The sequence below is a fragment of the Aedes albopictus genome, chromosome 2 (genome assembly GCF_035046485.1).
Source record: "Aedes albopictus strain Foshan chromosome 2, AalbF5, whole genome shotgun sequence".
NCBI classification, from domain to species: domain Eukaryota; kingdom Metazoa; phylum Arthropoda; class Insecta; order Diptera; family Culicidae; genus Aedes; species Aedes albopictus.
This window is the reverse complement of record NC_085137.1, coordinates 331,859,121-331,874,710: the sequence shown is the minus strand read 5'-3', so window position 1 is coordinate 331,874,710 and position 15,590 is coordinate 331,859,121. Positions and strand designations below refer to the sequence as shown.

Sequence of the window (15,590 nt, the reverse complement as noted above, 5' to 3'; positions counted from 1 at the left end):
CTACGATAATTTGAGCAAATTGTGAAGTTTGAATGATTGCAATCATCTTTTGTGATCGTGATCTGTTGTTCACGATTTTTTTCTTGTTGATTTGTATCTTTATAGATTGAAAATCAACTATGGCAAATTTGAGGTACTATAGCCATTAGCGTGGTTCAAAAAATCGTTTTTGCTCCACACCGCTTATTCGATTCGTAACCAGATTCTATGCCTTCTCCCAAAATTTGAGCTCATTTGGTTGAAAATTGAGACTGCACAAGCCCTTCAAAGTTTGTATGGGAATTACTATGGGAAAACGATGTTTTTCATTCAATCGCCCGTAGCATTTCCCCACGTGCCCTAGCGGGTTAGTTGACCCTTGGTGCTCCTAGGCTACACTATCAGCTACAACTTTGCCGAAGACCGCATTCAGATCGGACACTTCATTAATTAGTTATCGATTTGTATCCAACTGGACAAACTTTAGCAGTGATCCTCCAGCTTCCCAGCAGGCAACATTGCTGCATATGGCGCCAAAGATAGCACACTGAAATCATGGCTACTATGTTCCACTGCAAAATGCAGTGATGCCCTTCGAATAGTTTAACCATCATGAGTAAAGATTTCGATTTTGAATAAAAATCGGTAACTAATTAATGAGGCGTCCGATTTGAATGCGGTCTTCGGCAAAGTTGTAGCTGATAAAGTAGCCTAGGAGCAACAGGGGTCGACTAACCCGCTAGGGCACTTGGGGAAATACTACGGGCGTTTGAATGAAAAACATCGTTTTCCCATAGTAATTCCCATACAAACTTTGAAGGGCTTGTGCAGTCTCAATTTTCAACCAAATGAGCTCAAATTTTAGGAGAAGGCATAGAATCTGGCTACGAATCAAATAAGCGGTGTGGAGCAAAAACGATTTTTTGAACCACGCTAATAGCCATAACAGGTACACTGAGCCTACATCCTTGTCAGCGAACCAATCACTACAGGATTATCAGGATGACGACTGACAACAACACTTATTTACTTTCTGTCCTGGCCAAATTGAAAGGTCTCCTTCCTGGACCCGCCATCGCCTTGACCTGTGCCCAGATCAAATTTCTGTTGACTTTCATTATTTTCGCGTTGAGGCTGCGCCGCCATGAGCCTCTTGGTTTGCCTCTACTGCGAAGTCCTGCTGGGTTGCAATCTAAAGCTTGGTTACAGATTTCGTTTCTGCCCCCTGCGTATACGTATAGAGTGTGGCCGAACTGCCTATACTTTCGCTCCCGAAATTCTGTCGCAATCGGCTTCTGATGACATCGACGATGGAACTGCTCCACGTTAGAGATCCAATTGTGAGACCACCATGCACGAATTATATACCGCAGGCATCTATAGATGACCTGCAGTCGTTGAGTGTTCTCCACTGATACACACCAAGGTTCACTGGCGTACAGCAACACATATTTCACGTTTGAGTTGAAAATTCAAATTTTGTTGTCTGATTTTTTTTCCATATATTTCTCAAACTCACTTCGACTTCTTTACCTATTATGTCGATCTTGGTACCATCATCGGCCTCAATTTGGCTACGAAGATATCGGAAGCTTTCAGCATTCTCCATTGCTGCCGTCGAGGAGTGATCGGCTTACTCTGCATATCAGAGCGCCGTTGAGGTAAGAGAGCAACGTCATCAGTTCAAAGTCATTTTAGATGCTTCATCATAATGGGCTGCGATTTGATTGACGATCAATCGCACCTACCAAGATCTCTTCAAATACGATAAGGAATAGTAGAGGTGATAGCATACATCCTTACCTCACTCCAGCAACGACTCGGATGGAGTACTCTGCACGAAAATGCCCTGTACTGTGCTTCAATGAGGCCGAAGATTTTCTTAAGGACATTCTTGCACCTGAGGACTCCCCACATGTTTTCGTGATTTAGACGATCGAAGGCTTACCAGGTGGAGATGTCTTGGAATTCATTGATTTGCTCCAAGATGAGCGTGACAATATGATCCACACAGGATCGCCGACACGGAATCCTGCTTGCTGTCCCCGGGGAGTTACGTCAATATTCCTCTGTATCCGGTTAACGATCACTTTGCAGAGGACTTTGAGAACGTTGTGGTTGTCCATATAATCCAGAATAATTGATGCAGCAGTTACTATCCTGGCGGATACTATGAGGTCAGCTTTGAGCACCTCGGCTGATATGCGATCGGTCCCCAGGGCCCTGTTCTATGGGTGTACTATGGGGTGGCTTCATACAAACAGGTGGCCAAAAAGTGTTGATGTTTTCTCCATTTCTTGCAGCATAAACAACATAGTTATCCAAAGTTTTGCTCAAACAGCTTCAAATTAGGAAAAAGAATAATAAAACCCACGCTTTTTGCACCATTTCATTGCCGAAACGGAAATTGACCTTCTCACCATACAAAAATCTAGCTCATTGCTACAAATCTGGTACTACACCGAACGTGCCCCATTCAAATCTTGTCCACCACAGCAGATGTCATCGATTTAATTTTCCGTGACGCCATCATACACGGTGTTCAATAAGTTCGGATACACAATAAAAATGAATTTATTTCCCATCTGTAATTCAGATTTGCAAAGTGAATGTTTCAATTGAAAGCTCACATGATACTGATCAAGTACAGTATATGTTTTGAAATAAACTGTCCTATATCCTTTTGCAATAATTGCAAATGTGTCTCAAGTTTCTTTCGGTCGGCACGCACGTCTTGCATTGGCATTTCGTCTAGTTTTATTTGAGTAATGGTGTTACGTTAACCCTTTGGAGCCGGAGGGGTCATATATGACCCCGACGATGACACCGAGCATAACAAACGTGTTCGACACCAGCGAGGTTGCGTCGACAGCGGCGAAATAAATCGGCTTCAAAAGGTTAAATCAAATTAGGTTGTTGTCCTCAGCATTAGTGGTAGCAACTAAGACTATACGAAATAAACAATAAGATTCACATTGGGTGAAATACGGAGTCATTTTATCTTGATCTTTAAAATTGCTAAAATTGTCGCTGTACCTGTTTTAATGATTTTTGTTTTTTTTTTAAAAAGCAAGGCTGCGTTATATCTTAGTTTAACCCATAATTATCTTTTCCAGAACTTGATTACATCCCTATTTTGGCAAATTTTAACTAAAAGTGGCTTTATATAATGTATTTATGCCTTTTTCATAGATTTAAGCACGTTTTGACTAAACTTGCAAATTTATCGCCATATCATCACTGAATCAACAGTGTAAAATTTTTGTCTATTAATTTAGTTATTTTGATTTAGTATAGTGAGATGTAAACTCAAAAGTCAACGTTTTAGACTTCTGTAGTATGAGCAACTTTTCGAAAATTATTCCAGCGTGCCGGAGCTAACAAACTTAAGGTACATATGAAGCTTATAAAAAAAAGTAGAAAAAGACGTTATTCAAAACCATATGCTGCATTTGATCAGTGTTATATCGCCCCCTCAATGCTAGAACTAGGTAACTCGTTTTGGAAAGTGCGAATAAAAATGGCTGGTAAAGCTTATCCTGGTATAAAACAAACTCTTTGTTGGGCTTAAAAGTTGAATTGATATGTGTTTTCGGATTTTCAATTGACAAACTTGTGTTTGTTGTGGTGTACGTTCAGATATAAACAAATGTCTTACGATTTCGCAAAACCAGTTACCTAGTTCTAGCATTAAGGGGACGATATGACCTTCCAATAAATACATTTACTTTGAAAATCTGAATTACAGATGTGAAATTAATTCAAGTTATATGGTGTATCCGAACTTATTGAACACCGTGTATAGTCACAGTCATTTTGTGCACTGGTCGATGGGCAAATAGCGATCCCCCAATCACCTTTTTATTGTTGCCAAAAAACTCTGCTCGTTTTAACAATGGTGTGCCTGAACGTTGACCAAGCGTATCCTTTGGAGTTTACCCTTCCACTAACAACACCCAAATTCCCGTGACACCTAGGCCTGAGAGATCGTAGAGTTGTCTACATTTTTCATAGGTGTCCAAAACTAACCATCCTTTCCCATTCCCCAGCAGTTGCAAGGACGTGGCCAGGACAGTGCTCGACCATTGGAGGATTGCGTCAGTCTTGTCTAAGAGTCAAAGATTAGTCACAAATCTTTGTGCTTTGGTTCAGACGGGAAGAAGGCAGCCCTCATAACAGCGGTCTAGGACTGTACCACCTACGAATTTGTGCGACTCGCATAATGCTAATGCTAATGCTAATGCCAAAAAAATCTGCTCGTTTCTCACAATGGCGTCCCATGACGTGTTCATAGTCAGAGTTGTCGGACTCACCTTCACGTGGAAGTCGCCCAAAGATCTTGATATCACCTTTTGGAATCTGAATACCCACTCCTTTACAGCTGTGGCTATATAGGCTATAGTAGTAATCCTACATTATAGAGATATGGGGCCGTCCATATACCACGTGGACAGCTTGGAGGGGGGAGGGGGTTAGCGAAAAGTCCACGCTTGTCCATGGAGAGGGGGGTGGGGGTTCGTCAAATGTCCACGTGGACAACATTGACATATAAATTAGGAAACAAGAATCTACAAACGAAACAAATTATGTCGCATTATTGATGAGATTCTTTTCAACAGTTCATTCATACCTACATTTTGTTTTATTATACATTGTCTTTTAGTTTTAAGTTACTTCATCAAGGAAAAAAAACTCATGGTATTGATTCACAGACTAATTTGTTTTGAATTATTAGAATTTCTAATTACTTTGTTTTATTCATAGAGGAATATTCTGGAGATTTAAAATGGAGTGTAAACCATGCAAATGTTGATGTTTCAGTCAGAAAATTTTTCATTGAAGTTCTGTATGGATTTTTAAAAGTTTCATATCAAATTTTTAAACTACTTCAAAGTTTCAAAATACATGTAGGGATTTGCAGACTTATCTCAAAAGTTTTGAGTCAAAACCCTTTTTTGTAGGTTACTTTAAAATTTAAGATGTTTCTAATGTTAATATTCAGTCTAAACCTCAGCAATACAATTAAGTTGCTGTAAATCTTGGTTTTTGTAAGAATCTAAGAAATATAATCTTATATCAACAAAAATCTAAGATTTAAAATTACCTTATCTCAACAAAACAATCAGACAATCACTAACATTAGACGCTGGACATTACACGAAAAACACCCAATAGGGATTTTCCGTTTGACGAATTTTTTTTTCACTAACTGGAGCAAGAATCGAACCCACACTCTCACAAACATTAAGCTGAATTAAAAACAATGTTGAAAACTTGTGGGTACCTTTTTTGTGCTACTAGTTTGAATTCTATGTAAAGCCATAGAATATTTGTATTCTATAAAGGTTTGAATTATATTTAAGACATTGTTTACAAAAAAAACTTTTCAAAATCACTTTTTCCATTTATTTTAGAAATATAAAAAAAAACTTTTTTTCGGATGTCCACGTGGACATTGGGGGAGGGGGGTAGGGGTCAATGAAAAGTCCACGCTTGTCCACGGGGAGGGGGGAGGGGGTAAAAAATCATGAATTTTCTGTCCACGTGGTATATGGACGGCCCCTATGCGGAAGCGGCCATTGTGAGCCAATCGTGTAGAAAGAAGTATCAAAGTGTAGCCAAACGAACATGTTTATCGTTTGTAAGAATGCGTCGTTTGAACGGTATTATAATCAGAAGTAAATAAATTATAACTATTTATTTTTAATATCGAAAAATGTATGGCATATGAAAATGTAGTAAAAAAGATAATATTCTGCTTTCAACAACTCATGCTCATGAAGAAACTTTTGTAGCTATGCTTCTCGGAAAAACTTCCATTGCTGCTGCTTGATTCACTTTTGTCGATATGATTAGCATAGCACTACTCTTTGCAATGCATTTCATTTTTTTTTTGATTGCGCGGTTTTTTTTTCAAAATATTGGAAAAAAAAAACCGACGCAAACGTAAACAAAACAACTCGCACCAAAGCAAAGTCACGCACAAAGTTTGAACTTCTAGCTTCGTGACAAGTGTTGGAAACTGTTGTAAACAAAACAAACAGCGTTGCCGAATCGACATTTGTAACTTTTGCTAATCTATATATAGAGGATTTCAAGGCTATAGGGCTCCATAAGAAACTGCTACCAAAAACATTCATCTCTGTATCAAATGTACCGTGTACAAAACACTTATAATGCATCCATTAATTACGCAACACTAAAACTGGGATCATTCATCCCTCCGTAACATTTTTTGGTATGAAAATCCGAAAAAAATGTTCGATTAAGATTGAGCCTCGAGATAGATCCCTTAGTAGATCCCAACCCAAGGATCGTGACTGAAAGCCGAAAAACTCCTAAAGTTATTTGTATGGTCCGTAATACTCGGCCGTACTCTACCTCCCCCTCCCTTAGAACGAGAATGTGGGGTAATATGCACCCTTTAAACAAAATTTAATATGGTGAAATAACTAAGATTAAGATGATTTCATTGGTGTATTGCGTTTTGAAAGATAGTTTACTAAACTTTGACTAAGTTTCGCCAACTTTTGGCCCGCGTGATACTACAATTTAAAAAAGTGTTTCATTTTAGGTACTACTAGATGTACCCGGCAAACTTTGTCTTGCCTACTGAGTTTTTTGACGTTTCAAGTTTCTATCCAAGACCAAGTCCCCGGTCACAAAATGTATGGAAGATCGATTTTCAAAAAACTCTCAATTTTTCCATGTTTTTTACATCATAAACCTTCCTTGGGTGAAAACTAACAGAACAAAACTAAGACGACCAAAATCGGACCTTCCGTTCGTAAGTTATGCGCGGTCCCACGTATGCCACTGCATTTATATATATATATATATATATATATATATATATATATATATATATATATATATATATATATATATATATATATATATATATATATATATATATATATATATATATATATATATATATATATATATATATATATATATATATATATATATATATATATATATATATATATATATATAGATAAAGCTGTTGGGGGTAATTTGCACCTTGAGGTTGGGAAAAACGACCTCTGGCATTTCCCGCTTCGAATTCTAATAACATACCAATGGGCTCCATTTAACTGTTTACGGCAGCAGACGCTGGTATAGGAGGCGGATGGTAGTTTATGGGTTGATTCCATATAGTCAGCGCATAATTGCTTAAATTCCGTGCTTAAAATTAGACAATCTTTCCAAATGTCAAAAATCTTCGTTTTCATAACAATTCGTTCGAATATTCTTGTCATTCTTAAGCTTGATCAGCTCAATATTACGTCTAGTTTGCGTACCCCAGGTTACCCTACTCGTAGTAATCGTACGATGCGTGTTATAGGCGATCTTCAGCGGTTCGCAGGAGAACGGTGTATAGCAGCGGATAAACCACGAACTCACTGCAATCTACGGTGAATCCAGCATCCAGCAGGTGGCCAAAACCGGAAGAATACGGTGGGCAGGGCATGTTTCAAGAATGTTGGATTACAACCCAACTAAGTTGTGTTTTGCTACTGATCCGTTTTGCATGAGGTGAAAATCGCATTGAGAATGATGGGCGGACCAGGTGGAGCGTGATCTGGCAAGTATTATTGGGCATTACTGAGGATTGAGAGAGGAAGTCACAAACCCAGTATTTGCTGGTTATGTGTTATCCTAATTGTAATGCAGTGCAAATAATTGCGTGTATGTCATTGGCGCAACATTGTACTCCTAATCACAGAATAGTATGTGGCACTTAGGGCTTGTCTATAAACCATGTAGATTCAATGGGGGGGTTGGTAGGAGTTTGGCTAAAGTCTACACTCCATACAAATTTCGATAATTTTGTATGGAAAAAAAGTCTACGATGGGTGGTTTCAGAGATGGCCAAAAATTAGTCTACATATTTCATGGCCAGCGCCTTCATTCATTAATTTTGGAGCGCCTTTCAATTTTTCTATAGATCATTTGCAGTTTACATCTGGGTGCAGAACCCGTAGCTTCCGGGAAGGTAAGCCCAGCTCCCTGGGTTAGTGGGTTGGTGTCAGGCCCTGCGAGCCAGCCGTAAAAAAGACTAGCACCGGAAAATCAACAAGAGAAGAATGCGAACCGATACCAATGGCGACGACCACAGCGACGAAAAGGGACTTGCGATTGGAAGCTCGGTACGTGGAACTGCAGATCTCTCAACTTCATCGGGAGCACCCGCATACTCGCCGATATACTGAAGGACCGCGGGTTCGGAATCGTAGCGCTGCAGGAGGTGTGTTGGACAGGATCTATGGTGCGAACGTTTAGAGGTAATCATACCATCTACCAGAGTTGCGGCAACACACGTGAGCTGGGAACAGCTTTTATAGTGATGGGCGACATGCAGAGGCGCGTGATCGGTTGGTGGCCGATCGACGAAAGAATGTGCAGGCTGAGGATCAAGGGCCGATTCTTCAACATTAGCATAATAAACGTGCACAGCCCTCACTCCGGAAGCACTGATGATGACAAAGACGCATTTTACGCGCAGCTCGAACGCGAGTACGACCGCTGCCCAAACCACGACGTCAAGATCATCATAGGGGATCTAAACGCTCAGGTAGGCCAGGAGGAGGAATTCAGACCGACGATTGGAAAGTTCAGCGCCCACCAGCTGACGAACGAAAATGGCCTACGCCTCATCGATTTCGCCGCCTCCAAGAACATGGCCATTCGTAGCACCTTCTTCCAGCACAGCCTCCCGTATCGTTACACCTGGAGATCACCACAACAAACGGAATCGCAAATCGACCACGTTCTGATTGATGGACGGCACTTCTCCGACATTATCGACGTCAGGACCTATCGTGGCGCTAATATCGACTCCGATCACTACCTGGTGATGGTTAAACTGCGCCCAAAACTCTCCGTTATTAACAACGTACATTACCGGCGGCCGCCCCGGTACGATCTAGAGCGACTGAAGCAACCGGATGTCGCCACCGCATACGCGCAGAATCTCGAGGCAGCGTTGCCGGACGAGGGTGTGCTCGATGTGACCTTTCTAGAGGACTGCTGGAGTACAGTCAAAGCAGCCATCAACAACGCAGCCGAGAGCACTATCGGGTACGTAGAACGGAGTCGACGAAACGATTGGTTCGACGAGGAGTGCAGAGCGGTTCTGGAGGAGAAGGATGCAGCGCGGGCGGTAATGCTGCAGCATGGAACCCGACAGAATGTGGAGCGATACAGACAGAAGCGGAAGCAGCAGACCCGCCTCTTCCGGGAGAAAAAGCGCTGCCTGGAAGAAGCGGAGTGCGAGGAAATGGAACTGCTGTGCCGTTCACAGGAAACACGCAAGTTCTACCAGAAGCTCAACGCGTCCCGCAAAGGCTACGTGCCGCAAGCCGAAATATGCAGGGATAAGGAAGGGAGCCTCCTGACGGACAAACGTGAGGTGATCGAAAGGTGGAAGCAGCACTTCGACGAGCACCTGAATGGCGAAGAGAATGTAGGCACGGAGGACCAAGGCAGCGGAGGAAATGACTATGTTGGTGCAGCAGAGGACGGAAACGAACCAACTCCCACGCTGAGGGAAGTTAAGGATGCCATCCACCAGCTCAAAAACAACAAAGCGGCTGGTAAGGACGGTATCGCAGCAGAACTCATCAAGATGGGCCCGGAAAAGTTGGCCACCTGTCTGCACCAGTTAGTAGTCAAGATCTGGGAAACCGAACAGCTACCGGAGGAGTGGAAGGAAGGGATAATCTGTCCCGTCCACAAGAAAGGCGACAAGTTAATGTGTGAGAACTTTCGAGCGATCACCGTTTTGAATGCCGCCTACAAAGTGCTATCCCAGATCATCTTCCGTCGTCTTTCACCTAAAGTAAATGAGTTCGTGGGAAGTTACCAAGCCGGTTTCATCGACGGCCGGTCGACAACGGACCAGATCTTCACCGTACGGCAAATCCTCCAGAAATGCCGTGAATACCAGGTCCCAACGCATCACCTGTTCATCGACTTCAAAGCGGCATACGACAGTATCGACCGCACAGAGCTATGGAAAATTATGGACGAGAACAGCTTTCCCGGGAAGCTGACTAGACTGATAAGAGCAACGATGGACGGTGTGCAGAACAGCGTAAGGATTTCGGGTGAGCTATCCAGTTCATTTGAATCTCGACGGGGACTACGACAAGGTGATGGACTTTCCTGCCTACTATTCAACATCGCCCTAGAAGGTGTTATGCGACGAGCCGGGCTCAACAGCCGGGGTACGATCTTCACGAAATCCAGCCAATTTATCTGTTTTGCGGATGACATGGATATTATTGCCAGAACATTTGGAACGGTGGCAGAACTGTACACCCGCCTGAAACGTGAAGCAGCAAAGGTCGGACTGGTGGTGAATGCGGCTAAGACAAAGTACATGCTGGTAGGTGGGACTGAGCGAGACAGGACAAGCCTTGGCAGCAATGTTACGATAGACGGGGATACTTTCGAGGTGGTAGAAGAATTCGTCTACCTCGGTTCCTTGCTAACGGCTGACAATAACGTGAGCCGTGAAATACGAAGGCGCATCATCAGTGGAAGTCGTGCCTACTATGGGCTCCAGAAGAAACTGCGGTCAAAAAAAATTCACCCCCGCACCAAATGTACCATGTACAAGACGTTAATAAGACCGGTGGTTCTCTACGGACACGAGACATGGACGATGCTCGAGGAGGACCTGCAAGCACTCGGAGTTTTCGAGCGACGGGTGCTAAGGACGATCTTCGGCGGTGTGCAGGAGAACGGTGTGTGGCGGAGAAGGATGAACCACGAGCTCGCTGCACTTTACGGCGAACCCAGCATCCAGAAGGTGGCCAAAGCCGGAAGGATACGGTGGGCAGGGCATGTTGCAAGAATGCCGGACAACAACCCTGTAAAGTTGGTGTTTGCTAACCATCCGGTTGGTACAAGAAGGCGTGGAGCGCAGAGAGCACGATGGGCGGACCAGGTGGAGCGTGATCTGGCGAGTGTTGGGCGTGACCGAGGATGGAGAGCTGCAGCTGCAAATCGAGTATTATGGCGGCAAATTGTTGATTCAGTATTATCATGAATTTGATGTGAACTAAATAAATGAAATGAATGAAATGATCTGGGTGCAATCAATGGGCTGCCGATGATCTGCTCAGCCTCATCCCTTGCGACACTCATGCAAACGCACATACCATACAATCACACTTCCAAGTCTACACCCGCGAAGATGCTGTGCTGTGGGACACTCCTGGACCAAAAACCGTTTGCATTTCAGTTATCAGTCTACGGTCGTGAGAGTCGGTCGGGAAAGCAGCATCGTATCCTGGAACTGCTACTAGCCATCGCCACGCGTTTGACCTGGCTGAATACAGGTGTTCCTATCTAGTTATTGGAGTGTTTAGCGCTACCTATAGCCAGGTTTACTGGTGTGATAAAGTGATTGAATATTACTTTCCGTTCAATGGGTGTCGTTGCTCCCTGAAAGGAAACCGGGAGCGGAAAATCAATTGATTCCGGGTTGGGCTGGGAACTGCGAAGGGTGAAGAGTGCATCAGATTGCTCCTGGGTGGCAGTGAAAGTGAAATTCTTCTCGGTGTTGTTTGTTTTTGTGTGTTCCGTAGAGCAATGTTGAATGAAAAATTACTTGTTGAATGATAAAGTTGTTTCAAGTTGAGAATTGGGCAGGAAAATATTTTTCAATTGCATTTTGGGTGGGCGAATTACTTGGAATGGGAACCGTCCAAGAGTGAAATTCGGGTTCGCACGAGCCGACAACAGTGAAGCAACAGTTTCTTTTATGACCTGAGAGCTCCGAGACGAGAACGGGGAGCGAAACTAGTGTGGGAGGATGTGCAAGGACTCCATCCGGCGAAGAGCCATGCTTCTGCATCGTTGATAATAAGGGAGAATCTCACAATTAGGAGAATAAAGAATAACAGCTTTATCACACTGGCTACCTAATGGGAAAAGGAGGAAGAGCTTTCAGCGAGCAAAAGATAAAAGTGAGCCACCATCTGTTTGCTCTACCTACGTTGACATGGCTGATGGTGTGTTGAGGAGATAACATGTGAGGCGTAGAATCCTAATCTGAGTGCGTGGGGTTTTGCTTTCATTTTGGAGTTGGTATCCCAGAGGAAAAGGGAGAAGGATCCGCAGTAGTAGGGAAAGAGTGTTAGTGGTAAGATCATACAGCATTGAGAGTAGATGTGTGGGATGTGCGAATGAAAATGAAAATGGGTTCTCATTACCGGCTGGGTCGCAAGTAGATGTTCGAGCTATCAAAAGGATTATTAACGGTGAAATGGGATTGTCATCAGGCGTTCGTAATTGAATTCAAAGGTGAGTTTAGAGTTTCAAAATGATGATTTTTAATTTATTCTTTTAGGCGACTGATGTGAATTAGGTATATCACAAAAAATGACAAAGGTGAAATCAGAGACGAAAACCAGACATAGTTATGAATGAACTGAAGACTTTTTTCAATAATTAATACGTACACATTCTCAATTTAATAAAATGAAGTTTTGAAGATTTGCACCAAAATCTATCACAAACCAGTTTATTCTGCTCCATATTTTTACGATTGATTTGAACTGTCATGATATTTATACAGTCTCTTACTAAACGAATTCCTATTAAACGGACTCCTATTAAGGTGAAGGTTGCTCGAGATCATAATAATAAGCTTGGCTCCCGCTCTAATAACCCTCTCAACCACCCAATCAAAACAAACAAATCAAACGGCGCACAGTGTAGTGTGACTTGGTCAAATAAACTAACAAAAATGTTCCAAAATGAACTGCAATAAAATAGCAGTTGTACCTTTAAATTTTGGCACACATTTGATCTATTGCATATGTGCACCAACACAATTTGTTCTTGTAAAGCATTTTCAAATTTATTTGAATTCCTACTTTGCCCAATATTTTCAGCAATTATCCCTTTGTGAACCGCTTTATTTACGTTTTTGTTGACAACTCTCTCCTCTCTTCTCTCGTACTTTTTCTCTCTGACCGTAGAAAACTACCGTGTTATGGGGTGACATTAATTGATGTAATTTCAACTCATAAACAGCGAACGATTGTTCTGTTATCTATTGAAATCACATTGGCAGTATGATATTTAAAATAGTTGATAATATTAACAAAATAACAGCCTTGTTTGATGATAAACATGAGCTGCGGTTTAATCAATTTCACCGTACGTTGAACAATACCACTCAGTTTAACGGTACGCTTTTCCGTTTTAGCGAATCGCGATGTAAATTGATTCAGGTTTTCGACCAAAAAAGTGGTAAACGCGTAAGTTTTTCGTAATAAGCGGTAGGTCAGGTGAAAGTGAGCACAATTTCACATAATCGATTAACTTATTACAGTGCTGTGTTGTTTGGAAGACTGCCAAAAAAGTGATTTAAAAAGGTGGGACAAACTTGTCGAAGAAAAAAAAAGTGCAGTGTGTGCTACATTTTGGCACGAAATCGTGAAAAGATTGTGAAAAATGCTAAGCAGAACTTCCCGACGGATGAAAAATATAGTTGTCTACCACCAGTAGCAACCTAAGTGCATTTTGAGAAGGTAAGCACGTATAATTTTGAGAATTTGTTTGCTTACTTCCGTGGTACTCGATGACTAGGATGAGGGGAGGGAGGTATAAGAGAGAGAGTGGCGGCCATACTCGCTGCCATTTTGTAACCCCAGCAACTATGTCCTTAAACGAACTCCTACTAGACAGGGGTGAGCGTTATACACAGATACAAATTTGTACTCAATGACTGAGTTGGTCTTACTCAGAAATCGAAAAATCCTTTGTTTTCTTACTCAGTTTTCGTTAAAAGTGGGACAACCCATTGCCAATGGGTTGTCCCACTTTTGGCCGAAACTGAGTAAGAAAACAAAGGATTTTTCGATTTCTGAGTAAAGCAAGCTCAGTCATTGAGTAGAAATTTTTCTCGGTGTAGGAGACTAAGAGCTTATGGCATGGTTTCCCAAACTGTGGGTCGCGACCCCCCAGGGGGGTCGCCGGCGTTCATCCAGGGGGTCGCGAGGGACAGTAAAATATTTTACTGTAACAGACAACAAATGAGGGAATTTCTATGGGGGGTCGCGAAAACTACATCAGCTGGCAAAAGGGGGTCGCGTGACCTGAAAGTTTGGGAACCTATGGCTTATGGGATTTCGGCTTTTTGGGGGTGTGGCCTATTATCTCGAGTGTGTTAAGAGTTAGCACAATGGACTTATCCACCGATGAACCGAATTCATCGCGGTCCGAGAATTTTGACACTAGAGCGGGGTCTGTTCCAATCAGAATCGTCCAATTCTGATTGAAAACGGCCCCGCTCTAGTGTCGAAATTCTCAGACCGCGATGAATTCGGTTCATCGGTGGATGAGTCCATACTTTCTTCGGCAAAGTTTTAGGGCTTGATAAGATCTACCATTTAGAACTTTGGTTCATATGATTAGTTGGTAACTTGGCCGCTAGAGGGACCATCAACAGTTTGATGCTAAATTGCACTACAGGAACCATATCCACGGTGATCCATTTACCGTTATTATAAAATAAAATATACCATCAAAACCTGAAACGCCATTCTCTTTATTTATCTATCCTACACCTCTGGGCAAATTTTTAAAATCATCGTTGGGCGAAATTTTGAGTTACGCCCTTTTAAAGGGCATAACCTCTAAAAATCGTGTTTTCTATAGAATAACACCACATTTCATAACAGAATCATGAATTAAAGACATCAATAGCAAAAATTATCATGAATAATATTGAAATTTGGTAGTATGCATCCATATAAATATCGGTGGAGTACATTTTCCATCAAAATTGGTCATTACGCCAATACACGGTAGGTGTTCATAGGGCCTGTAGAAAACAAACATTTAATCGGTGTAACAAATTCAATTAAAAGTATATTGTATTGTGATTCCAAATGTCTATAGATGTTCATATTACTCTCAGTCAAGGTGATAGTTTTCACATGCATCCAGCACCAACATTTCAAAAGGACGTAGCTGATCTTCAACACAATATCTTCTCCCATAGCTGTAGATCGTATCTCATCTTCCCCAGGATACCAACATCCACTATCGGAAAGAATTGCATTTTCTCCGTCCAATAGTGGTTGTACATTGTGTTGGAGAGATAAAGGTTTGGTTTCGGTAAGCAGTTTCGCCTTTTTGAAATGTTAGCACCAATATATTAAGAGCGTACACTCTCTATACAGCAAATCTGCTTTAAAAACAATAGTCAAAAATATGGGCAACCATAAATTAAACAAGAAGAAATATGTCTGTGTGCCAAATATCTTAGTTATAAGAATAGAAAACCAAAATATGGAAAGGCCAAAAGACAAAAAGTCGCAACAGGCAACAAATAATCAAGCATAATTTGCAGGGTCAAATTTTTTTTTCTTCTTTTAAAATATGTAGGTAAAGGCCTTTTGTCTCTGCTAATTTTACTTTTATTCGACCTTTTGTCTTTCAATTATTTTCATTTGTACGTTTTGTCTTCATCAGCTTCAGCATTTCAGAAGGGCGTAACTGCTTTTTTGATACGGCACGTTCTTTTATGGATGTAGAATGCATGTCACCCCTCTAATGTAAGCCATCGAAAGAGAAGCATT

The 15,590-nt window shown here is 41.7% G+C and overlaps 1 protein-coding gene across 1 annotated transcript in view; it reads left to right on the top strand.

The window, feature by feature from the left end:
* Nucleotides 1-11,179: 11,179 nt before the first annotated feature.
* The window catches only part of LOC109426278 (uncharacterized), a 112,459-nt gene continuing 108,048 nt past the window's right edge, over nt 11,180-15,590 (top strand). The window contains exon 1 of the mRNA XM_062852531.1: nt 11,180-12,300. The gene's annotated coding sequence lies outside the window, so the exon portion shown is untranslated. The remainder of the gene's footprint in view (nt 12,301-15,590) is intronic.